Source organism: Ailuropoda melanoleuca, chromosome 5 (assembly GCF_002007445.2).
Source record: "Ailuropoda melanoleuca isolate Jingjing chromosome 5, ASM200744v2, whole genome shotgun sequence".
NCBI classification, from domain to species: domain Eukaryota; kingdom Metazoa; phylum Chordata; class Mammalia; order Carnivora; family Ursidae; genus Ailuropoda; species Ailuropoda melanoleuca.
The window spans coordinates 1861516-1887057 of record NC_048222.1 but is presented as its reverse complement, the minus strand read 5'-3'; the positions used below and the strand labels follow the sequence as shown (position 1 = coordinate 1887057).

The window sequence follows — 25542 nt, the reverse complement described above, 5'->3', positions numbered from 1 at the left end:
ACAGGGTTGTCGGTTAGGTGTCCTGAAGGTGACCTTTGAGCACAGAGGAGCCACAATGTTTTTTTCAAGAGTTTCTAAATGGAGGAATCAGGCGGAGCCACAGGCAAAATCATGTTTGCGGTAGTGTGGCTGGAGCAGAATGTTTGAAGAGAAAGGAGTAGGAGGCGGAGGTAAAAACATGTGAAGCCTCACAGGCGTTGTAAGGACTTTGAACTGGGTGAGACAAGAAGTCTCCGGAATTTCCGTGCAGAAGACTAGCAGGATCTAATCTACCTGGCTGCTGTGTTGGGAACAGATCTCAAGGGGACAGTGGTAGAAACAAGGATACCTGTTAGGAGGCTCCTGGCGACCAAAAGTGTCAAGTCAGACCAGAGTGGTCACAGGAGTGGGGAAGTGACCAGATTTCTGGGTATATCTGGAAGGCTGTCCCAGGGCCTGCCTGGTGGCCGTGAATGGGGATGTGAAGACAGTCAAGAATCACTTTAAGTCAGAATTCCAGCTTTATAAACTTACGCTGAGAAACAACTTAAGGTGGCCGTGTGTGTGTGTGTGTGTGTGTGTGTGTGTGTGTGTATGTGTGTGTGTGTTTATAATTGCCCTCAAATTTAGGAAGGCAAAATTCATATGAAAGGTTGGCTAGTGTATGAGCAAAAAGAGTTAGATGATGACATTGTTTTTGTTGTGAACACCTGATACCGCTTGCTGTCTGCCCCTCAAGACTGCCTCAAACCCTGGGATATCCACGCTATTGGAAGGTGCCCACTTCTGGGCACGATGGCGTCACCACAGATTCCACTCTCCATCCTCTCCCAACCAAACCTTCCTTTTTTCTTTACCCAGGACCCTGAATATTGTCATTAATAGATCACTGGGTCCATATGATGTTATATTTAGTTCTAAAACTCTTCCATATTTTGCCTGTTTAGATCAGTCACACCTGTAAGTCCGGCACAGGGAATCACAAGATTTAAACTAGGTGGACTCCCTAGTGTTTGGAGATATTGTCGTTATGTACACAATGAAACCAGGAAATTCATGAACAGGAAGTAACTTTCCTAGAAGGGTAACACTGAGCCTTGACTGTTTTCCAAGTCTCCTTTAACAAGACAAGGAATCTTTCAAATCAGCCGACATACACATTTATAGTAAGCGCTTTCTCGTGTTAGATACTTAAAATGAAAACACACACCATGGTCCGTGCCTTCAAGAAGGCTGTCTTCCACCCAGTGAGTGGAAGTATCTGATCCAATGAGGATAAATGCTCAGCTGTGTTTTAACTGTCTGGCCCTAGGAAATGAAGGGACTTGATGTGACTGATTTAAAAACAGGTGATGGTGATAGGACTGGATAGTTAAGAAACCAGCGTTTACCAAGTAAAATCAAAGGAACGAAGACCTTATATCTGATTCATATAGACATTCTACCGACTAGACAGAACAACCAGCGAGCATTTCCAGACCACATGTTGTAGATATTAGGGTGCCCCAAGTCTACGGTAAAGCCTCAACTCCCTCTCCTCAGCCTGTGGCCTCTGCTTATGTTTTGATTTCCCGGGTGCCAGGAGCACCGTCATGGGTTGTCCTGGTAGAACAAGTATTACTAATATCAATCAGCCACATATCCTTCTCTCAATGAACTTACTGGATTTCTGGCTTAAAAACAACTTTTGGGTTGCTTGGAACAGAAGGCTTTTTCCTGGTTTTATAGCTCCTTGGCTGTATTTAAAAATTGAATTTCTGAACCTAAGACCTGTGGCAGCGTCTCAAGGCCACGTTTGTCCCTGAGCTTGGTCCTGAGCACCAGTTAACCTAACTCCTTTGAAGCAAAGCCGTCCTTGACGAAAGGAGGTTAGGAAGGGCCTGGGTTGGGTGTCTTATTATGCTCGGGCTGCCAGAACAAGACACCGTACACCGGGGGCTTAGACAGCAGAAATGTACTTTCTCAGTTCTTGAGGTGGGGAAGCCCAAGATCAAGGGGCCAGCTGATGCCGTCTCCGTAAGAGCTCTCTCCTCCGTCCGCAGAAGGCCGCCTTCTCATTGTGTCCTCACGTGGAAGAGAGGGGCGAGCGCTCTTCTTGAAAGGACTCTCATCCTAGTGCATCAGGGCTCCACCCTTATGATCTCAGTTAACTAGAATTCCTTCCTTTTCCAGGTACAGCCACACTGGGGGTTCAGTGTAAACTTCAGTAAAGCTTTAACATATGAATTTGGGGGGTGTGTGTGACACAATTCAGTCCGTAGGAGGGGAACAACAACAACAACCACCACCAAAAAACCCACCTAAAACACAAGATGACATTTGGAATTCAGAAACTTCTCCAGCACGTGGTAAGTACTCAAATACTTGTTGAGTGAATGATTTAGCTGTATTGTCTTTATGACTCTCAACACAATCTTTTATACAGACAACACTATATAATAAACACTACTAAATTAACTAAAAAGCCATCTTACAGGGGCTTTTCCTCAGGACAGATAATCTGGAAGTAGAATGCACAGACTGTTCATAACTAGAGCTTGGATGGTACTGGACTAAGCCAGAGGTGAATAAAAAAGCCATCAGTAATGTGAGGGGCTGCCGACGAGTCTATATAAGCCTAGAGATAAATCTGAACTTGGGAGGTCAGTCTCTGAAAAAAAGGAAAGGGAGACAAAACCACAATGTTGTGAACATAAGGTTCTAGTTTCGCCTGTTCAGGGAAGGAGATAACAGCATTCTGCAGTTAAATGTGCTTCCGGAAGCCTTGGGTAGGTGAGTGGAGGAAAGAGTGAAGGAAGGCAGGGGCTTAATCCTGTTTCCAGGGCGGACTTGGAAACCTGTTAGAGGCCGGGCCATAGGTTGAGGAGAGAGGAAGTATCCTACTCAAGAGTGGTTATCTGCCCCAGTGCCCCAGGGACAACTGCCTAGGCGTTCCAGAAACAAGAGACAGTGTCATTTTCTGAACAGGATGAAGAGGAAAATGTAACTGCATGAGCTCAGCCACTTTCAGAGACTATAACGCAGGGATCTTCTGTACCCAAGACTGGATTCCAGGGTGAGCCTCTGGGAAAGAGGCCTCAACTGTCCTGTAACAAAGAACAAGGAAACCGATCCGTTCGTGTTGAGTGTAAAGGTTAAAATAACGAGCCTGTCAGTCACCAGTCTCATTAAGGATAAAGCACTGCCCCCAATGTTTAGTGCTTCTGTGAATAATCCTAGGATCTGAGTGTAAGAAATAGTCTCCACAAAAGTTAGCTGTGTCTGGGAAGGTCCCTCCACAGGCCCCCTTCTAGGAACATGTGTTCTCACTGGAAATCTATCAGCGTTCAGTGTGGAAATAACAGACTCAAAGCAGGCTTCAGAAAGGGAACACGGTGAAATAAAGTCAGAAAAGGGATACCTCTCCCTAATACCTGTAAGAATCCAAGTGGGAGACAAGAAATTGCCTTCCACAGATCTTGGCTAATGACTCAGTAGGTGTTTAAAAAAAAGAGGCGGGGGGGCGGGGAGGACTGTTCCAGCTAACAGGCTTGCCCAGGGAGGTGGGACACGAGTCGGGATAGGCCTGAGGGCGCCATGTTGTAATAAGGCTTCTCGAGGGAGAAGGGGGACTGTATGAAAAGCAGTGTAGCCAAGAGGACTGGGAACAATCAGATAATGAGTTCTCACATTCAGCTTTCATTTACCTTCCACCAAATTTGTCTGTAACCCGAAGTCCTCTACCAGTTCTCTACGCTGTACCTTTTCTCCAGAGCAGTCAGCCAGACTCCCCGATTCCCCTCGTGCGTGTAGTTGCAGGGTTCACCATCAACAGGTGAAGGTATCACACAGATCGTCGGACGCCAGGATACACCGTGACCGGGTTTCTTAGCAATAAACTCTTGGATACGTTACCTCTTTGATAATACTAATTCCTACGTCATACAGTGTCACAAGGGCTACCTATGACCATTCTTTCATTCACTGAAATTTATGACGCACTGATAACAATTACCACTTACAAAGACCTCACGGCACTGAAGGCACCACGCCCTGTGCTCAAGAGCCTGCGACGAACGCGTCAGCACCGAGGGTCCCTCGGTCGGTAAAGCGTGCGTGACGCCCAGTACCTGTCAGGTACCGGACACGTTAGACTCTTGGTCCAGATGGTTCTCTAATGTGGGGCAAAGTTTTACAGACTTTCCTTTACTTTTCTTACATTTTCTTATATTTCTAACTCTTTCAGCTTTTCCCTTCCTCAAGCTTACACTTCCAAGTATCGAATACCACTTCCAGAAATCATGGAGAAAGGAGAAGTTACAAATCAATTAAAAAAAAAAAAACTCAAGGTAAAAAAATGTTAAATTTTATTTTGAGAAACTCCTGGAAATACTTAAATCTGTTGGTATTTTAACCATCTTATGACAGTCTTCATGCGAGATATCTGCAGCCAGTCTATACAGCGTACCAGAGGCGAAAAGACCTACCTTAAGGCAGGGCCTGTATCAGCAAATGGGACTAGTTTAGTTTAGCCTTGGCCAGTCATCTTCACTACCTGCGTCTCAGCACATAAGTGCATAATCAACTGGAGTCTAGCGTTCAAAGAATTCTAGGACTTTTTCTAAAAAAAAAAAACAACAAATGTTTACATTAGTAGAATACACTTTTATTAAATAACGGAGGTTCCATTAACTTAAATACCTTCAAAGCTACAACCATTAACTCCATGACCTACTCAAACTTATTCTTTGAGCTTTTAAATTTTGACAGTTTCTGGGAACAGAGACTGTCTTATTTATTGCTGTGTGGTCCAAGCACTTAGCACACATTCAGTACCTGGATAGTCAGTGCCCGAAACATGTTTGTGACTGTAAAGGTCCCTGGTGTGTATATACTGCTCCCTTTCCTTAACTTTATCTCAAAACTCTAATAGCTGACTTTTCATTCAATGATGACTCCTGAACCCAATGTAAAAAAAATAAATAAAAATCAAGTAACGTGAAGACTTTGCTTACATATATATGCATGATCCTGGAATCAATGAAAAATGTCTCTAGTTTTGTCAAAAGTGATTTTTATCAATCTCCTCTCAAAATTACTGTCTAGAGAATTTACTCCATCTAGGAGGGCTTCCTTAATTAATCTTACTCAAATCTGATCACTTATGCAGTCTAAATTCCATGTACCTGTATTTTTTGTGATGTTGTTTGGGACCTGTGGTTTTAAGGATTAAACTGTTGCCCTTATGCTTCATATGGTGTGTTCTGGAACGTACCACTCTGAATTACCCAAGGGTGGGGCCCAGATGAAAATCTGTCAGAGCGCCCTGGGAGGGTTCCCCTGCTCAAACCGCTGGGGGTGGGATGGAGCAGTGCACCCCACACACTTTGCTTTACAAATGCTATTTCATTTCATAATCACAATAATTCCCCTAAGGATCCATATTATCTTTATTATCATCATCCCCATTTTGCATAGGGCACAAGAAAGTTCGAGAGGTCCACACAGCTAGGATGAGACAGGATTCAAAAGTGGCCTGAACATTAATAATGTGTTCTAAGCATTAATAATGAAGTGGCAGAAAGAGAAATTAAGAAAATAATCCCATTTACAATTTCACCAAAAAGAATAACATACCTAGGAATAAATTTAACCAAGGAAGTGAAAGACCTGTACTCTGAAAACATAAAACACTGATGAAAGATACTGAGGATGACACAAACAAATAGATAGTCCATGCCGATGGATTGAAAGAATTAATATTGTTAAAATGTCCATACACTCAAAGTAATCTACAGATTTAATGCAATCCCTATCAAACACCAAAAGCATTTTTCATAGAACTAAAACAAGATACACTAAAATTTGTATAGAACCACAAAAGACTAGAGATTCCAAAAACAAACCCACATTTTTATGGCCAATTAATCTATGACAAAAGAGGTAAGACTATACAATGGGAAAAAGTCTCCTCAGTAAATGGTGTGGGGAGAACTGGACAGCTACATGCAGAAGGATGAAACTGGACCATTTTCTAACACCACACACAGAAATAAACTCAAAATGGATTAAAGACCTAAATGTCGGGGCGCCTGGGTGGCACAGCGGTTAAGCGTCTGCCTTCGGCTCAGGGCGTGATCCCGGCGTTATGGGATCGAGCCCCACATCGGGCTCTTCTGCTATGAGCCTGCTTCTTCCTCTCCCACTCCCCCTGCTTGTGTTCCCTCTCTCGCTGGCTGTCTCTATCTCTGTCAAATAAATAAATAAAATCTTTAAAAAAAAAAAAAAAAAAAAAAAAAGACCTAAATGTGAGACAGGAAACCATAAAACTCCTAGAAGAAAACAAAGGTAGTGATTTCTCTCACATCAGACTGAGCAACATTTTTCTAGATATATCTCCTCAAGCAAGGGAAACAAAAGCAAAAATAAACAATTGGGACTGTGCCAAATAAAAAAGCATTTGCACAGTGAAAGAAACCATCAACAAAGTGAAAAAGCAGTCTACTGAATGGGAAAAGATATTTGCAAATGATGTATTTAATAAGGGGTTAGTATCCAAACTATATGAAGAATTTACACAATTTAACAATTAATTAATTAATTAATTTTAATACAATTAAAAATGGACAGAGGACCCAAATCGACCTTTTTCCAAAGAAGACATACAAATGGCCACCAGACACATGAAAAGATGCTCAGCATCGCTCAGCATCAGGGAAATGCAAATCAGAACCACAATGAGATATCACCTCACACCTGTCAGAATGGCTAGCATCAAAAAGACAAGAAATAACAAGTGTTGGTGAGGATGTGGAGAAAAAGGAACCTTCATGCACTGCTCGTAGGAATGCAAACTGGTGCAACCACTGCCTAAAACAGTATGGAGGTTCCTCAAAAAATTAAAAATAGAAATACCATATGACCCAGTAATTTCACTACTGGGTATTAACCCAAAGAAAATGAAAACACGAATCTGAAAAGATACATCCACCCCTACATTTGTAGCAACGTTATTTACAGTAGCCGCATTATGGAAGCAGCCCAGTCCATCAACAGATACGAGTGGATAAAGGAGATGAGATATATAGGTGCACATGCAATGGAACATTACTCATAAAAAAGTCATAAAAATGAATGAGGGCACCTGGGTGGCTCAGTCAGTTAGGCGGCTGCCGTTGGCTCAGGCCATGATCCCGGGGTCCTGGGCTCCGGTCCTTGTTGGGCTCCCTGCTGGGAGTGGGCTTCTACCTCTGCCCCTCCTCCCCCTTAATCTCTCTCTCTCAAATAATAAATAAAATCTTACAAAAAAAAAAAAAAAAGGAAAGAATGAGGCCTTGTCATTTGTGACAACATGGATGGACCTGGAGGGTATAGTTCTAAGTGAAATAAGTGAGAGAAGACAAATACATGATTTCACTTATAAGTGGACTCTAAAGACAAAACAAAGAAAAAAGCAGACTTTTAAATACAGAGAACAAACCAGCTGTTGCCAGGGGGAGGGGGTGGGGGAATGAGTGAAAGAGCTACAGGGAAGTAAGAGGTACAAACTTCCAGTTATAAAATTAAGTCAGGGAGATGAAAAGTACAGCATAGGGAATACAGCCAATAATATTGTGCGGATGTCTGGTGACAGATGGTGACACTCGTCCTCCTGAGCAATGAGTAATGCTGAATTATTATGTTGTACGCCTGAAACTAACATAACACTGCTAATTATACGTCAATTAAAAAACCAAAACCAAGTGGCCTTAAAGGCTCCAAACCCTTTGTTGTCCATTACATCACACACACTACTGAATAATCTGCCATGCTGCTGTAATTTCTACCAGCGAAATTCGTTAGTTACTTTTAACTCGTGTTAAACAGGCCCTGCCTATAGGAAGTACTACAACACAGTAACGCCGCGAACACACGTCACAGAGGGGCCGAGCCGTCCCCGGGACACCGGCGCCCGGCACCGGCCTCAGCACCGCGCCGCCCCGCACGTGGCCGTCAGCCCGGGCTCCAACCTCGCGGGGCCTCGGGCCAGCAGGCGCGCAGGGAGCCCTACCGCGGGGACAACGGAAGGAGCGACCTCTGGCGCGGCAGCGCGGGCCCCATTAAAACGAGGGGACACTTATCTGGCGGATAATGCAGCGGCCAGCTCGGCTGCGGGGGTCCAAGCGGGAGGGGGGCCCGAGAGCTCAGCAGCCCCGCCCAGCGGCTGCACGTCGCGCCCCGCCCTCCCACCACGTGACCCCGCCCGCCGCGCGCCCGGCCGTCCGCTTCCTGGCGGCGCGCTCCGGCAGCTGGTGGGACAGCAGCTCCGCGACCCAACCCGCCCGGAGCGCTCGGGCAGCGGGGGGCAAGTGAAGAAGCCAAGAAAAGTGAAAGAGGGGGCGAGGGCCTCCGGGTGGGAGCCCAACTCGGCCGTCGGGGCGCAGCCACACAGAGACGCCCTCTGGCCGAGGGGCGCCCCCGCGCGCTTTGGTTTTCGGGGGGAGCCTGCGAGCCGTCCCACCCCCACCTCCGGACTCCCCTGGCTCTCTGTGGAGCCCGGGAGTGCGGAGCGCCCACGGCACCGGCGCCCGCGGCGTCCCGCGCCGCCTGCTGGGCTCAGAACACGCGAGGCCCAGGCTCTCCTTTCGCCGCGTTAAGGGAGCGGGACAGAGAGGTGGGGAGGTGGACCCGAATTCCTCCCCCAACTGTGTCCAAGCAACCTTAGGAAGGAGACTAAAGGGACACCACTTTCCTGCTTCTTCCCGTTTTCACATGGAGTTATATTTTATTTTGAGGATATACAGAAAAGAATTGTATATAATTATATAATATAATCACTAGATTCTTCACCTACAAGAATACAGGTGGTACACACATCTCACAATCCCTCAAATCTACTGCCTGTACCCTCCCCCTCTCCCGCTCCCTCCAAGGCTCGCTTAAGGCCTGTCTTTTCAACCTCTGTCTGAATCGTCTCTAATATGGAGCGGAACAAAATGAAAGCCTTTTTTTTTTTTTTTTTTACATTTGTAAAAAGTGTCATTTGTATACTTATACATTTGTGTAAGTGTCATACATTTAACTTTTTGAAAGGTGTACTTTGAGAAAATGGAGAATACTAACTACATCTACAAAATGACTTAGTCAATCGGGCTTGGGGAGGAAACAAAATTTTATATTTAATTCCATTCAGACCCCTCTTCAAATAGATGTTTCATAAAGACTTGAGGAGGTTAATGGCTAAATTAACCCATGAGCAACTTGTTTTTAATTCTTATTCAGAAAAGAAATCTTTCTTTGTGCCACGGATGGTCTCAATGTTCTACGTGCACAAGGAGGATCGTTTGCCTTATGTGTATGGTTCCATTATAGGACAATGTAATGATGGTTAATGGAACATGAAGAATAAAACAGATTCCTGATGTCAGACGCCACTTCAGATCGATTTCATTAACAAAGAGAGCAGTGGACCTTTTGAGATTCAGACAGTCCTGTCTGAACTAGAAAACTAGACTAAAACCTCACGTTTTTCAAAATTAACTAGTATTTGGTTTTTTTAATTTTTATTTTATTTTATTTTATTTTTTTAAAAGATTTTTTATTTTTATTTATTTGACAGAGATAGAGACAGCCAGCGAGAGAGGGAACACAAGCAGGGGGAGTGGGAGAGGAAGAAGCAGGCTCATAGCAGAGGAATGAATGTATTTGAATGGCATTACTTTTTACCTTGTGTTAGGATAGAGAATTTAAAAACATTGTTTTAGCTCCCTATTGATAGGTTTTTGCTGAGTTTAGAATTAGTGTGATGGTCTGGTTTATCTACAAAGACTAATTTCAATTAAACATCATTTTAGTATGGTTTGGGAAAGTTTAACCCTATACTTCTTTTCTTCCCCCTCCTCCTGTTAATTATCCTGTTAGAATTGCATATTGAAGCACTTCAAATCCTGTTTATAAGTTGAGTCAAAATTCGGGCAGTGGACCTTTGAGTGTCACTTTCGAGGAGGTGCTGGATTATTATTAAAAAAAAAAAAAAGTGGACGCGGCTAGGACAGACCTGTGAACCTCGCGGCTGGGTCCGTAACTCGCACCTACAGGCTCCCAACCTCGCGCACAGATGGCATCCTCTGCGAGTAGGCCCAGCAGCGTGGTTCCTTCGATAGCTCAGTTGGTAGAGCGGAGGACTGTAGTGGAAGCTCTCCAGGCATCCTTAGGTCGCTGGTTCGAATCCGGCTCGAAGGAGTTCGCGTTTTGTGACTTTTTTTTATCCCCATCATGTAAAGGCGTATCTCAGCTACATAAATCCTCGATGTGCATCTACTAAGACTATTCTCGATGTACAGCCAATCCAATTTTTAAAATTACTAATTTCTGTAACAATGACTAACACGCGCGATCAGACTTCCACCCCATAGTTTCCATACAATACAGCTGGGGGCCGCCGAGAAATACGGCGCTCTGACGAGGCGGAGCAGAGGCAGTCCCGCTGGGCTAGGGGGCTGCAGACGCGTCTCCGCTCCCCCACCCGGGATCCGGAACCCTGGGAGGAAGGACGCTACCTGCGTAAGGACACGACCTGCGGGTAATTGGTGGGACACGCGCGCGCCCTGGTGGGCTTAGAGTCCCGAGTCTCTGGAAAGGAGTTTTTCCAGGTTAAGAATGCTGAACTGAGGGCAGCTGGCGGGTCTTAGGGTGGGATGACATTCAGGGGCACTACTACCCCTTCTCGGTTTAATTCTGTAACAGGGTTTTCTATCCTGGTTGAGAAAAGTTGGTGGGTATAGAATCACCGGGGCAGGATTTTCTACTCATTTGGGGAATTAGCTCAAAAGATAGAGATTTCTCTTAACAATAGAAAGCATTTGCTAATTTTGGGCCAATCTCATTAAGATATATGAATCCCACTTCAACCCTGCCTCAAAAATGTGATGCCAAGCACCTATGGAAGAGTCCTCAACTACAAAGATATTACATCAAAGTACAAAGAATTGTGTGAGAATTTTGTCCCAGGCAATTTTTTGTATTTTCCTTCCTATGCTTCAGAGCTTTTATTTTTTAATGATTCTGAAACTTTGGTGTATGTCAGAACACAGAAGCCCAGGCTTCTGGAATTGGGGTAGTGTTTTGAGAACCACTCCCTAAAATGTATTGGAAACTATACCTATTAAGGGCTGAACATTGGTCTAAACTGATAGCTCCTGCTTAACTTCTTGCTTTTTGAACGCGAACTCGGGCAAAAGAGTAAAGAAGAAAAATGGTCCAATTTTCTTTTCAAAGATAACATTTGGGCTTTGGATGCAAAGTTTATTAGATAGTCCTGGGTTGAGCTTCTCCCTAAGGCACCACAGAGGTTCTCCACCCTCCCATAATGGGCCTATATTCTGCCATAGTCCAGTATCAGTATCAGCGTTATCACCACCACCTGCAAAGACGCAGCCAGACGATCCCAGAAAAGGAAGAGTATTCATGTAGGTATTAAATTAATTATTAAATTAAATTAAATTAATGCATGTATTTAAAAAAAACACATTTCAAACATACCTACACATTATATGACTTCACCACGTCATTAAGAAATGGGAATCATTCGTTTCTGTTTTAAGAACTTGAGGTTGCCCTCAATAGGTCGGACATGTGAGAAATAGATTCCGAGAATAAAAAGGTAATATTAATGCATAAATAACTGAAGCGCAGATTTGTAAATCCACCTGGCAGCGACTGATACTCAAATCTGCAAAAAGTTTGAGAAATCCTAAAGAACTCAGCCATGCCTATCCTAGCACTTTCTGAAGACGAAGGAACAACAGCGTGCCTTTTGCAGGAAAGGCCACCCTTGCTAGGAAATGCGTGCTGCGCCCAGCTGGTGATGTTTTAGCTTGGTATTAGAGGATCGTGAGTACAGGCCGACGGGTAAGAGAACGTAAAAGTGGAGAATGCGGGCATCGATCCCGCTACCTCTCGCATGCTAAGCGAGCGCTCTACCATTTGAGCTAATTCCCCGCCCTGACGCGCGGCCGCGCCTCTCTTACCCACTTTGACATCCGGCGGCAATTTGGAGCGCGTCGCCACCTATTCGCAGCGGCGTTGACCACGGGAACCAAGGGCGGGGCAGCAGAGCAGTAGGGATTCCGGCCCTCGGCGCCACCTGCCACCTGTCCTACAGTTCCGGATCCTGTCGGTACAAGACCTCAGAGGGCGGCGGAGTCCGGGCCAGGGAGGCCTACGGAAACCCTTGTCTTAGAAACCGGGCAAGAATTCAACCTGGAATCCTAACGAGGAACCTGGGAACCGGAAGGAATTGCAGGCGCATCCAGGAGGAAAAACCAAGTTTCTCAAGCAATGTGGCTCGGTTTTGGCCTTCGCAATAGTTCCTGAAGTCCCTGCACCCCTAAAATTTCCACCAGTTGACGCTGCTGGCTCCAGAAACAAATTCTCCGGAGTCCCTATAGATGCCCCTTAGGATCCGGGGTCTGGCTTTTTAAAAAAAAAATCACCGTCCGTGATTTATGGCCACGAGGGGGCGCGCGTCCCAGTGAATTTCTCCTTTCTGGCTTCTGTAGTCCGGAGTTTGTTCAAAGGGTGTATAGGTTACGTTTTATTTTTCCAAGGTAACATTACTAGGATGCTGAAATAATTATGACTGCAGGTTTAGATCCAGAGTCTTTGCAAAATGACAAAGGTAGTATTCGTGTCTTTTTCTTCCGGACCTACTGGGTACTAGTAGGTATTGTGCTTGGTGCCGGTCGGAGCCAGAAGCCTGTCACGTGCAGGAAAACCATATGAAGGCCTTCAACCAACATCTACACCTTCAACTGTTGCTTTTCCTAATATCCCGTCCTTGGAGACTTCCTCTCTTCGGTTTAGTGTTAGTTTTTACTCTCAATGACACTGAAGCGAGTGGTCAAAATTTGAATATAGGAGAAACACCTCATTTAAGAAAGTGACTCTCTGTCTCTATGCAGAGCAGGCCTTTCCAAGATCCTTAAAATGACCTTGACGTTTGCACTTCCATTTTGCTTGCTCACTGCAATCAGGGCTGATAACAATGGATGAATCACCTTCTGAGGGAAGAAACTTTCCATCTACTTGCCTCCCCACAACTTAGACAAGAGAGTTCACAACTCAGGTGTTCCAAGTGGGTATAGAAACAACCATTCATTTCAAAACTTGGTTCGAGGTCAGCCTTCCCCTGCTTCTCTCCAACATCTGGGTGCTTTCCCCCTACTCTTCCCAGGACAGAATTTGCCCAGGTGCAGAAGTCAGTTTGGCTTCCATTTTTTCCCTTCCCTGTTCATTTTCCATGATTCCCTTAGGGGTGTAGGTGTGGAATTTAGTAACAGAACATAGCCCAATTCCACGGCTCAGATCCACGGATTGGGCACTGGCATGACTGAACTGGGAGTGACTGGTTTGTCTGGGGGCTTTCAACCCTGAGCTGGGAGTGCTGGTTTCCAGTAACGCTGGGTTGGGGATTACATTTTCCAACACTCAGTTTCCACAGAGACTAAATGAAAATCAAGACTATTATTTTAAAATTCACATAGAAGTTTTACCAGTTGTTAAACTATTGACTCAACTCTAAGCTCTCCGCTCTGACTGAATTGGGTTCACCCCAAATTCTTATATTTCAGCTTTAACCCCCAATGTGACTGTATTTGGAATAGGGAAGTAATTCCGGTTAATAAGGTTGTAAGGGTGGGGCCCTGATATCATAGGATTAGTGTCCTGATAAGAGGAGACACTAGAGAGCTCACTCTGTGGGTAAGACACAGCCAGGACAGGACCATCTGCAAGCCATGAAGAGGGCTCTCACCAGGAACCAAACGGCCATCACCTCGGTCATGACTTCCAGCCTCCAGCACTGTGAGAAAAATTAATTTCTGATGTTTAAGCCGCCCGGTCTGTGGCCCTTTGTCACAGCAGCCTGAGCCAACTAAGACAATAATCCTTTTTAAATCTGCCCTGATAAGGTATGAGACTCCGGAAACCACATTACTGGTGTCCTGCTTGCCGTCATGTTAGGCTTTGCCAGAGGGGAAACTAGGAGAAGAATGCAAGGCTGGAGGAGGGGGAAAGGTGGGCTTACTCATTCCTGTTTCCCTTCTGGGGACTTCTGTTCCTCTAAATGTTGCCCCAGGAATGAATCCAGTACCAGCCCGAAATTTCACCACTTGTTGGCAACTTTGCTATTTTCCACTTGGTATTCAAGGCATGGAAAGGACACCTGATAATGTCAAGAGAAACTGTCCACTGCTTAGGATCCTTTTTCTCTAGCTGCGAATTCTCTATCAGGTTAGGAACACTGAAAGAAAAGTTCCTAGGCGCTATTCTCTTAGTTTCTCATGGAAAGGGATTTAATTACTGAGTTCAAGAACAACACGTGCTTTCAGCAGTTTGAGCAGGAGGCACTGGTGATTGACATCTGCAGAAAAATTTGGAAGAATGTTTTCAATAATATAGTTTTATAGAAATTTTATTTTAATAAACCCAGATGTTTTATAGAGAAATTCACTTAATCTTTTCCTTAAATATATTGCAGAGGGAGGCCTTTCTGCCCCGGATAGTGTAGCATGCTCTCCATCCGCCTACTTTTGCAGTAGGTGCAAGGGAACTGATCCATCTCTGTTGAACCTCAGTGTTGGATGATTTGCTTTGGAAAAGGAATATTTATATTTCCATTTAAGAATTTCGAGAATTTGTTTCATTTTAATTGCTCTACTATAATTATGCAATATAATATGAACCACCCAAATCATTTATCCAAATAAAAAAAAATTTACACACACACATGCACACACAGAACACTCCACATTTTTCGTCGTTAGAGTCATGAATATACATGATTTCCCATTCGACTTTCAGAATGGAGTACTGCAATGTCCCAAAATGCAGGGGGCATTGCTCTGTTCACAACCCAGGGATCTTCTCCAACCTAGTTGCCTGTATTTAGGGCTACTGTATCATTTATTGAGCACACTATGACATTTTTGGGAGAAGAAGGAGGAAGTAACCAGAGAGGAGGGAAGGAATTGGGCATAATCCGAGGCATTATTTTCAGCTGTATTATTCTTACGGTTGGAGGACATGGGATACCCTTTGGGTTTTTTTCTTGAGATAGACATAAGTAATACCCTAACGTCTTAGATGTACAACCCAACGATTTTATAGATTTACAAACCCATGGACCAGATATCCAGATCACTGCATAAAATACATTCGCTGTCCAAGAAGACAGCTTAAGGCTGCACTTTTAAAAGTGAATATGAACATTACCAACGTAAACCATCTGGAGAGACATTATTTTAGGAATCCTATAACAGCCCTTCCCAAGAGTCCTTCGATAGCTCAGTTGGTAGAGCGGAGGACTGTAGGTGAGACAGTTGGGCATCCTTAGGTCGCTGGTTCGAATCCGGCTCGAAGGACGAGACTTTTGGAAATCCCAGGCTTCTCCCGCGAACGCACCGTAAAATTTAGATCCTTCCGGAACGTCGGGAAATAATCCCTTCCCGCGGGTCTCCGGCGGACAGGTTGCACTTTCCGTTCAGACAAGAGCGCGCTGAGCCCTCGTATTTACAAGCACGCAGTACGTCCGGAGCGGGCTGCGGCCGCGGCTGCTGTGGGGAAGGGCCGCCGGCTCCACGGAAGACCTGCCCAGCAGGCTTCGTTCACTTTTCCCGCCCCGGCTCCGGGGATGCGGCGCGCAGCTCCGCAGACTGCCCCCCTGCTCCCCGGCTCGCGCGCCGCACCCTGCGCCCCAGGCGGGCCCCGGCGCAAAGCAGCGGAGAGGAGGGCGCACGCGCGCGGCTGCCAGGCGCGCCCCGCCCCCTAGGTCTCCAGACCCCGCCCCTGGGGAGTCGAGGATCCCGGGTCACCCTGGTAATTTCCCAAGGGGCCTGTCACTGGAGCAATCTCAGACCTACCCCAAAGTGGGAAGTAGCATCATGAACGTCCCCGGACCCACCGCCCACACACAGCCACCCTGCTGGCACCATCTACCCCAAATCCACACCCCTCCCGCACCCTGCCCTTTCTGCGCAAATCCGAGATGCGGACAGAACAGCTCACCGCCTCTGCTCCCTCTGCACACGCCAGGAGTGGAGGACAATTCACATAGAGCTGTCCCTTTCGAGTTACCAGCGCGCGGGTGGGCAGCCGCCCGCACCTGGGGAGGTCCCTGCGGCGGGACGCGTCCAGAGAAAGCCGGCTGCAGCGGGTACACGCCCTGCCAGTAGGACTACAAGTGGGGGCAAGACAGCGACCAGGTTGCCTCTATCTTTCAGCCACGAAGTACCCACGGCACATACATGACACAGTCGTGGAACTTCTCAGACTAGCATGCTCAGTCTGTTTACTCATAGTTTGCTATAAAACTCAACCCTGAAAAGTGATCTTGAATGGTAATTTTCAGGAGCAGCAAAGAATTAGGAGGGTTTGGATTTGAAGACTCATGCTATAATTTTCAGTCTGTCTTTGGGGAAGCCTGCTCCCAAAGACCAAATGTCTGGGAGAAGCTATCAAGAAAGAAGGAAAGCAGAGAGATTCTGAGAGAGGAAAGGACAAGGGCAGTCACTACGGCTGCCGTGGCGTGTAAACGCCTCTGTCCAAGCATTTAAATTAAATCCTTTTTGCTGGAGCTCCCGCAGTTTCCAATCTTGAAAAGTCGACATAGTATGTTTAGATCCCAATCCAAGATTTGTATTCACGCCAATAAATTGGTTCCACTTTTAGCTCAACACACTTAGGAATTCCACAAACAGCCTCAGCCTATTATTAGCAATTATTTCAGAACATTTTCCCAGAACCCATTTCTTGGAGTGACTGAAAAAAATACATCGCTTAAAATAGGATACAATGACATTAGGCTGACAGAAAGACTCTTGGCAAAACTTCACGGAGCTTTTTCTTCACTCGGTAATATAAAATGGATAATTGTAAGAAAAAAAAATCTGAATACTCTTACCATAGCTCTTGGCACAGAAGTTCACACATTTTTGTTCGGTATTTTCCTTGAAGGCGAATAAGCCTTCTTAGCAGATTCAGACTTTCAAATTTCCTGTATGTGTCCACCTGAATAGGTTAAGTTACAGTGTAACAAGCATTCCCTCCCTCCTGCTGATCAGGGTGGCTCATAGCCAGAAATTCTTATTTCCGTGTCATATAACATGGTTTGGCGGGTGGGCTCCGCTCCGTTCCGGGACCCTGGCTTGTAGATGTTCTACAACTCAGATCATAAATTATCTCGTCAGGGTAAGGGTAAGGGTAAGGAGGGGTGTGGTGGATTGCCCATTATCTCTCAAACTTCCAGAAGGGACATCTCATTTTCCAAATGTGGCATTTAGGACAACTACAACTGTTGGGTATAATATTGACAACATCAGCTTGAAAGTACTGGAAATTTTAAAATACGATAAAAACAAATTTGTGTAATTGTATAATGTGTTAAAAATAGTAAGTACTAAGGGCTAAAGAAAAGTAAACAAGTCAATTGGGAATCCGATAGGGGGCTGTGTGCCGCCAGAAGCGGACTGCCCAGCAAGACATCCAATTGATGTTGTAGTCTTTGCATGGTTAACTAGTTTTGTTTTTAATGACCGCTATTGAAATGTAACTTAAACACAGTAAAATTCATTCCTTTTTAAGTGTACAGTTTGATGAGTTTTGAAAAGTATATTCAATCATATAACCACCACAACACTCATGATATAGAACCTTTTCATCTCTCCAAGAAGCTGACTTGTGTCTTCAGAAGTGCTGATCTGCTGTCACTGTACTTTTGCCTTTGCCAGATGGTTCTAGAACAGACTCCTACAGATGCGGCTTTTGAGCCTGGCTTCCTCCATTCAGCACAATGCTGTAGAGATCCATCCTTGTCATATGTAGCCATAGTTCCTTTTTTACCGTTCAGTAGTCCATCGTAGGGATGCATTAGAATTTGTTCATTCACCAACTGATGAAAATTTTTTGTTACTGTTTTTATTATTATTAATGAGACAGCCTGTTATGGGCTGAATTACGTGCCCCCCACTCATATATGTTAAAGCCCTAATTTCCAGTACCTCAGACTGAGAATGTATTTGGAAATAGGGCCTTGAAAGAAGTTACTACATTCAGATGCCTTGACCCAATCTAACCGGTATCTTTGTAGGAAGAGGAGATGAGGATACAGAGAGAAACACTAGGGGCATGACTGTACAGAGGAACACCCATGTACAGAGGAAACAAGGAACCTTTCTTCAAGCCAAGCAGAGGACTCAGAAGAAATCAGTCCTGCTGACACCTTGATCTTGGACTTCCAGCCTCCAGAACTGTGAGGAGGGAAATTTCTGTTTCAGTCACCCAGTCTGTGGTACGTTGTGATGGCGGTCTTCGCAAATTATTACATGGCTATAAGTATTTGGGGTATAAGCCATGTGTTTTGTTTTCAGTGAATATATAGGAGTGGGATTGCTGGATCCTATGGAAGGTATACATATATATATATATATTATTTTTTTTAAAGATTTTATTTATTCATTTGACAGAGAGAGACAGCCAGTGAGAGAGGGAACACAAGCAGGGGGAGTGGGAGAGGAAGAAGCAGGCTCCCAGCGGAGGAGCCTGATGTGGGGCTCAATCCCAGAACGCCGGGATCACGCCCTGAGCCGAAGGCAGACGCTTAACGACTGAGCCACCCAGGCACCCCACGGTAGGTGTATATTTAACTTTCAAAGAAACTACCAGCTGTTATCCAACGTGGCTGTAACATCTTACCTTCTTATTAGCAATGGATGAGAGTTCATTTCTCTGCATCTTAGACAATACTTGGAACAGTCTTTTAAATATTAGCCATTCAAATTTGTAACTAACACAACATGTTCATATGTCCCACCCACGTTTACGGGGCAGGGATTATTCCGCTATTCTGAGAAGTGGGTGGAAATCTGGGGGCCGTCTTGGAATTCTGCCTCCTACAATGAGTGTGTGGAGGCATTTCATGTGGTTTTAATTTGCATTTCCCTCGACTAATGATGTCTACCTTTACAGGGAGCTGTCACCTGTTTATCTTTTTTGGTGAAGTGACTGTTGAAATCCTTCCCTTCTTTAAAAAAACTGAATCGTTTGCCTCCTTCTTGAGCTCTAAGAGTGTTTTATATATTCTGGATAAAAGTGTTTCCTCTCAGGTGTTTGTCCTGCAAATATGTTCTCCCAGTCTGTGGTTTGACTTTTCATTTTCTTAGCAGTATCTTTTGAAAAGCAAACATTAGAATTTTGATGAAGCCCGATTTATCATTTTTTTCCTTTTATACCTTGTATTTTTGGTGTTCTTTGGTGTTCTAAGAATTTTTTGCCTAACCAGAGATCACAGAGATTTTCTTCTGGAAGTTTTATCTTTTTTTTTTTTTAAGATTTTATTTATTTATTCGACAGAGATAGAGACAGCCAGAGAGAGAGGGAACACAAGCAGGGGAGTGGGAGAGGAAGAAACAGGCTCCCAGGGGAGGAGCATGATGTGGGGCTCGATCCCATAATGTCGGGATCACACCCTGAGCCAAAGGCAGACGCTTAACCGCTGTGCCACCCAGGCGCCCCAGGAAGTTTTATCTTTTACATTTAGGTCTCTGATCAAACTAGAATTAATTATTTTACATCGTTTTGATGTAGGGTCGAAGATTTTTTTGTTTTGTTTTATATATGGATGTCCAGTTGTACCAACATCAGTTATTGAAAGCTTATCCTTTCTCTATAGAATTCCCTTGTCGTCTATGTCAAAAATCAATCAACAGTATTTTTAACAAATGGTGGTAGAACTGAATATCCACATGCAAAAAAGATGAATCACAAAAATTAACTCAAAACTATCATACACCTAAATGTAAAATGCAAAACTGTAATGTTACTAGAAGATAACATAGGAAAAAATGTAGGTAGCCTTGAGCATGGCAATAACGTTGTGTATAGGTGTGTGTTACAACTTTTTAGATGCAACACCAAAGGCATAACTTCATGAAAAAAAATAATCGAGAAGTTGGACTTCATTAAAATTAAAAACTTCTTCAAAAAGACACTATCCGAAGAATAAGAGGAGAAGTTACATACTGGCAGAAAATATTTGCAAAATTTACATATCTGACAAAGCACTGCTATCTAAAATATACAAAGAGTTTTTAAAACTCAACAATAAAATAGACAACTTGGGCAAAAGATCTGGACAACTCACCAAAGAAGATATACAGGTGGCAAGTAAAAGATCCTCCACATCATATGTAATTAGGGAGTTGTAAATTGAAAAACCAATGAGAAGCCACTACGCACCTGTTAGAATGGCCAAAATACAAAACACAACACCAAATGCTGGTGAGGATGTGAAGCCAACAGGAAGTCTCATTCACTGAGGCTTGTAAAATGCATTTCCCTAATGAATAATAACGTTGAGGATCTGTATCATGGGCTTATTGGCCATCTGTACATTTTGTTTTGTGAACAAATCATTTTGTTCTATCCAAATCATTTACCATACAGTACATCATTCGTTTCTGATGTAGTGTTCCATGATTCATTGTTTGAGTATAACACCCAGTGCTCATTACAACACATGCCCTCCTTAATACCCATCACTGAGCTAACCCTGCCCCCCCCAACCCTCAGATTATTTCCTGGGTGCATAGTCTCTCATGGTTCATCTCTCCCTCTATTTTCCCCCCTTCAGTTTTCCCTTCCTTCCTCTAATGTCCTCCATGCTATTCCTTATGTTCCACATATGAGTGAAACCATATAATTGTCATTCTCTGCTTGACTTACTTCACTTCGCATAATCCCCTCCAGTTCCATCCACGTTGATATAAATGGTGGGTATTCATCCTTTCTGATGGCTGATAATATTCCATTGTATATGTGAACCACATCTTCTTTATCCATTCATCTGCTGAAGGACATATTGGCTCCTTCCAGTTTGTCTACTGTGGACATTGCTCCTGTGAACACTGGGGGGCAGGTGCCCCTTCTTTTCACTACATCTGTACTTTTTTGGTAAATACCCAATAGCGCAATTGCTGGGCCATTAGGGTAGCTCTATTTTTAACTTTTTGAGGAACCTCAAGATGGCTCACTATTGAGTTGTGCAAGTGTGTTATACACTCTGGATCCAAGTCCTTTATCATTTATCACTTAAACACTTACCTAAATGTTTTGCATATATTTTTTCCCCAATCTGTCACTTGATTTTTAATTATCTTAAGTATCTTTTGAGATTTTTTTTTAGACCTTAAGTCCAATTTATCATTTTTTTCTTTATAGTTTATGCTTTTTGTGCTCTAAGAATTTTTTGCTTAATCTAAAGTTAAAAGATTTTCTCCTAGTTTTTCTTCTAGAAGTTTTACGGTTTTAGTCATTATGTTTAGGTCTTCATCCATTTTAAGTGTTGTCCGTTATGCTGTGTAGGGTCTGAGTTCACTTAGAAGCGTGTGAATATCCACTTTTTCCAGCGCCATTTGTTAAGGCCTATTTGTTCCACACTGAATTATCTGGGCGCCTCTGTCAAAACCAACTGCTCATGGAGATATGCGGGTCCATTTCTCTGGACTCTCTCTTGCTTTCTAGTAAGTTTTGTAACCAGGTGGTGTTAAGTCCTCTGACTCTGCTCTTCATCACAACTGCTTTGGTATCTGCACCTTTGGCAGTCTATGTAAGTTAGAATCAGCTTGTCATTTTTACAAAACTGTTCCTTGAGATTTTGATTGGGATGGCATTCAGTGTGTAAGTCAGTTTGGAAGAATTTGCATCTGAAAAATGTGGAATTTTCTGTTATAGAATGTGTTGTTTTTATTGTATTTTTTGTTAAATTTATCTAAAAACTTCACTTTTTATACCCTTCCAAATTTTTACATTTCAAGTTCCAGCTGTTCATTGTTAATAAACCAGACTATTTATTAATAAATAGAATTATAATTTATTTTATTTGTTTCCTGTAGCTTTGGTAAACTTACTATTTTCAGTAGCTTTAAAGTAATTCTTCAGCATTTTTTCATAATGATCACATCATATGTGAGTAGAGATAGTTTTGCCTTTCCTTTCCAAATCTTTGCTTTTATTTCTTTCGTCACTTGTACTGGCTAGAACCTTCAGGGAGATACTGAATAGAAGTCAAGGTCGGATAGCCTTGTTCTAGACCTGATCTCAGTGACGAAGCATTCAGTCTTTCACTATTAAATATGCTAACAGTAGGGTTATCCTTTCAGGTTAGTCTTCTATAGGTTGGTGAAATTCTCTTATATTACTAGTTGGCGGAGACTTGATCCATGAATGTGTCCTGATTTTGTCTTGTTTATTCTGCACTATTGAGATGATCGGACAGGTCTTTTTTAGTCTGATAACAGGATTATATTGATTTCTAATAAATTCCAACCTATACTTAAACTTTTCACCTGCTTTAATTTTTTGGAAGCTTCTTTTCCCACTTTAAAAATTCAGGCAACATTTACAAAAAATGCCCTTTAGTGCCACAAGTTCTGACAAACGTAGTCATATAACCACACCCACAATGAAGATATGAAATAGTTACATCACACCCCCAACCTCCCCATGCTCCTTTTGTAGTTAATTCCTGCCCCTACATTCTACCCTGCTAACTACTGACAGTTTCTGTTCCTTTAGTTTTGTGCTTATAAGAATGTCCTATGTAGCCTTTTGTACCTGCCTACAGGATAAGGGAGATTCATCCCTGTTGTTACATCTATCAATAGTTTGTTTCTTTTTACGCTGAGTATTCCACTGGAATATTGTCTGTAGGCTTTTGGAGCAGGAAGTTTGAGTCAGTTAGCTATAGAACCATTTCAGACTTAAATCAACTCTGCGATACCACGTGACTGAGACATGAGGCTCTCGATCTCAAATGAGCACTTGTACATTACCTAGCACTGGCTGATGAGAAAAATACAGAATCTTTCCTCAGGTCCCATTGTGCCCTTTGTGAAAATTGGGGCTGGAGGGGAGGTGGGTGGGGGATGGGATCACTGGGCATTAAGGAGGGCACTGGATGTAATGAGCCCTGGGTGTTATATGCAACTGATGAATCGCGAAATTCTACCTCTGAAACTAATAATACACTATATCTTAACTACCTTGAATTTAAACTCTAAAAAAAGAGAGAGATTGGTAGATCGGGTAAAAGTAAAGTTTGGACTGACCTACTGGAAAAGCTAGACAGTTACACAAGAAAAAAGGCAGACGCTGAAGATGAGGAGACACTCAGAAAGTCAAAAGCCAAAGAGCACCGGCTAAGAGAGAGCATTTGGAAGTTTATAAAAGAGAAAAGAGAAAGAAATTTGTATTAGCTGCTGTGTTATGGCAAGGGAGGCTTCCACGATGAGGAGAGACCTCTGAAAGGGAGTGTTGTCCTGTGTGATGACTACTGTGTCAATGTTCGTGTGTTCTAAGAGACTTAAGTAAAATTTAAACATTTTTTTCCATTAAAAACAAGAAAGAGGGGCGCCTGGGTGGCACAGCGGTTAAGCATCTGCCTTTGGCTCAGGGCGTGATCCCAGAATTCTGGGATCGAGCCCCACATCAGGCTCTTCTGCTATGAGCCTGCTTCTTCCTCTCCCACTCCCCCTGCTTGTGTTCCCTCTCTCGCTGGCTGTCTCTATCTCTATCGAATGAATAAATAAATAAAATCTTTAAAAAAAAAAATTCCTAAAAAAAAACCCAAAAAAACAAAAAACAAGAAAGAAAATTGGGGAAGCTTTTATTTGAGAGACAATGTGAACTTAGATCCTAGAGTTTGGCTGCTTTCAAGTCTGTGGTGTTCAAGTCTCTGTCAGGACACTCGATACGTGAAAGAGATGGTCTCACACAGAAACCACTCGTTTCTCTAAGCCTTTTCTACTCTAGCTTCCCACATTTCCTCCAGATTAGGTTAGATTATTGGAAAGAAATGTACCAGACCATATATTCCTAGTTTCTCATGAGAGGGAATTGAATAACTGAATTAAATATGAATTATGTGTTGCAGATTTCTCACGGAAATCACTGGATAGGACCTTTTGAAGAAAAAATTATTTCTTCAAGACTACAGTTGTGAAGTACTTTGATTTTTAATAAGCAATAATCTTTTATAAATTCACCAGACATCTTTTCTATAGATACATCATCAAGAAAAGTCTGTCCAGGGGAACCTGGGTGGCTCAGTTGTTAAGCATCTGCCTTCGGCCCAGGTCATGATCCCAGGGTCCTGGGATCGAGCCCCACATCGGGGCTCCCTGCTCAGCAGGGAGCCTGCTTCTCCCTCTCCCACTCCCCCTGCTTGTGTTCCCTCTCTCGCTGTGTCTATCAAATAAATAAAATCTAAAAAAAATTGTATATGCAAGATGATCATGTTCTAAAATACGCATATTAATGACGNCCATCAGTGTTTAGCCAGGAAGCCAAATGCCATTATAAGTGTTCATTAGCAGTATGTGACAGCATCCCTACAAACACATGTCTACATATTTTTTTTAAAATCTGGGGAGGGGTGGGTTTCATTTACTTGCTCCACTAAATACGAGCCACTCAATTCCTAAACACACATACACACACAATGCCTCTCATGTTTTGGGTCAAGTACATTTGTGTCTATACATTATTTTCATCGTCCTTCAAAAAGAATTGCAATGTTTCCAAAATGAACTCGGCAGTATGTCCATTTCAAGATGGCTGGTCCCTCTTTAACCAGCTGTCCATATTTAGGATAAATTGTCATTTATCGATCACTTTAATAGAGAGGTGGTAAGCAGAAGGGACAGAGGGACAGCAGGAGAAATAAGTAAGGGTGACGGTCCTATCCATATTATACCTAAGCTAGCAGGACACAGAACATGAGTCATGTTGTTTTCTTTTTTTAATGATCTAAAACAGGGGTGCCTGGGTGGCTCCGTTGGTTAAGCATCTGCCTTCAGCTCAGGGTCCTCGGATGGAGCCCCGCATCAGGCTCCCTGCTGAGCCCGGAGTCTGCTTCTCCTTCAGCCCCTCTGCTTGTGCTCTCTCTTTCTCAGATAAATAAATTAAAAAATCTTAAAAAAAAAACCAACAAAAAAAAGACAGTAAAAAGCAAAAAGCTTAAGTGTTCAAGGGTATTAGTTTTTTAATATACTTCTATCATCACCACCCCTTATCAGTTTTAGAACATTTGTAGCACCCTAGAAAAAATCATGTTTGCCTCTATTTTAAAAAGGTGGTTAAAACCACTGGGCTAAACCTTAGTCAAGGTATTCTGACAAACCGTACCACCAATCCTTCGATAGCTCAGTTGGTAGAGCGGAGGACTGTAGATGTTTGGTCGTGGTCATCCTTAGGTCGCTGGTTCGAATCCGGCTCGAAGGACTTAAGCTTTTGACAGGTTGTCATTGATGCCGCATGCGTGGACCCTTAGCGCAGGTAAGAAAACTTGAAGAGTTGGGCATGTTCTCGTTTGTGCTCACAGATGAATTTGTAAGGCTGAAAATAATAATAAAAAGATAATAAGTAAACGATCCCCAGGTACATACACAAGAAACTGCTCATGTAAGAAGGGGTCTCCAGGGACAGTGACCTTTCATGGAGTTTGGGAAAGGGTTATGGCGCTCGTGGAGAACGGGAAGGACCTCTTGGCCC

The 25542-nt window shown here is 43.4% G+C and overlaps 4 non-coding genes across 4 annotated transcripts; 3 read left to right on the top strand and 1 right to left on the bottom strand.

Annotated features, from left to right (window-relative positions):
• Positions 1-10090: 10090 nt before the first annotated feature.
• TRNAY-GUA lies at positions 10091-10179 on the top strand. Its single transcript is given in 2 exon segments — positions 10091-10127; positions 10144-10179. It is a non-coding gene; the product is annotated as a tRNA-Tyr (tRNA).
• Positions 10180-11864: 1685 nt separating this feature from the next.
• On the bottom strand, positions 11865-11937 carry TRNAA-AGC. The gene has a single exon. It is a non-coding gene; the product is annotated as a tRNA-Ala (tRNA).
• Positions 11938-15271: 3334 nt separating this feature from the next.
• On the top strand, positions 15272-15359 carry TRNAY-GUA. Its single transcript is given in 2 exon segments — positions 15272-15308; positions 15324-15359. It is a non-coding gene; the product is annotated as a tRNA-Tyr (tRNA).
• Positions 15360-25183: 9824 nt separating this feature from the next.
• TRNAY-GUA lies at positions 25184-25272 on the top strand. The gene is given in 2 exon segments: positions 25184-25220; positions 25237-25272. It is a non-coding gene; the product is annotated as a tRNA-Tyr (tRNA).
• Positions 25273-25542: the final 270 nt, after the last annotated feature.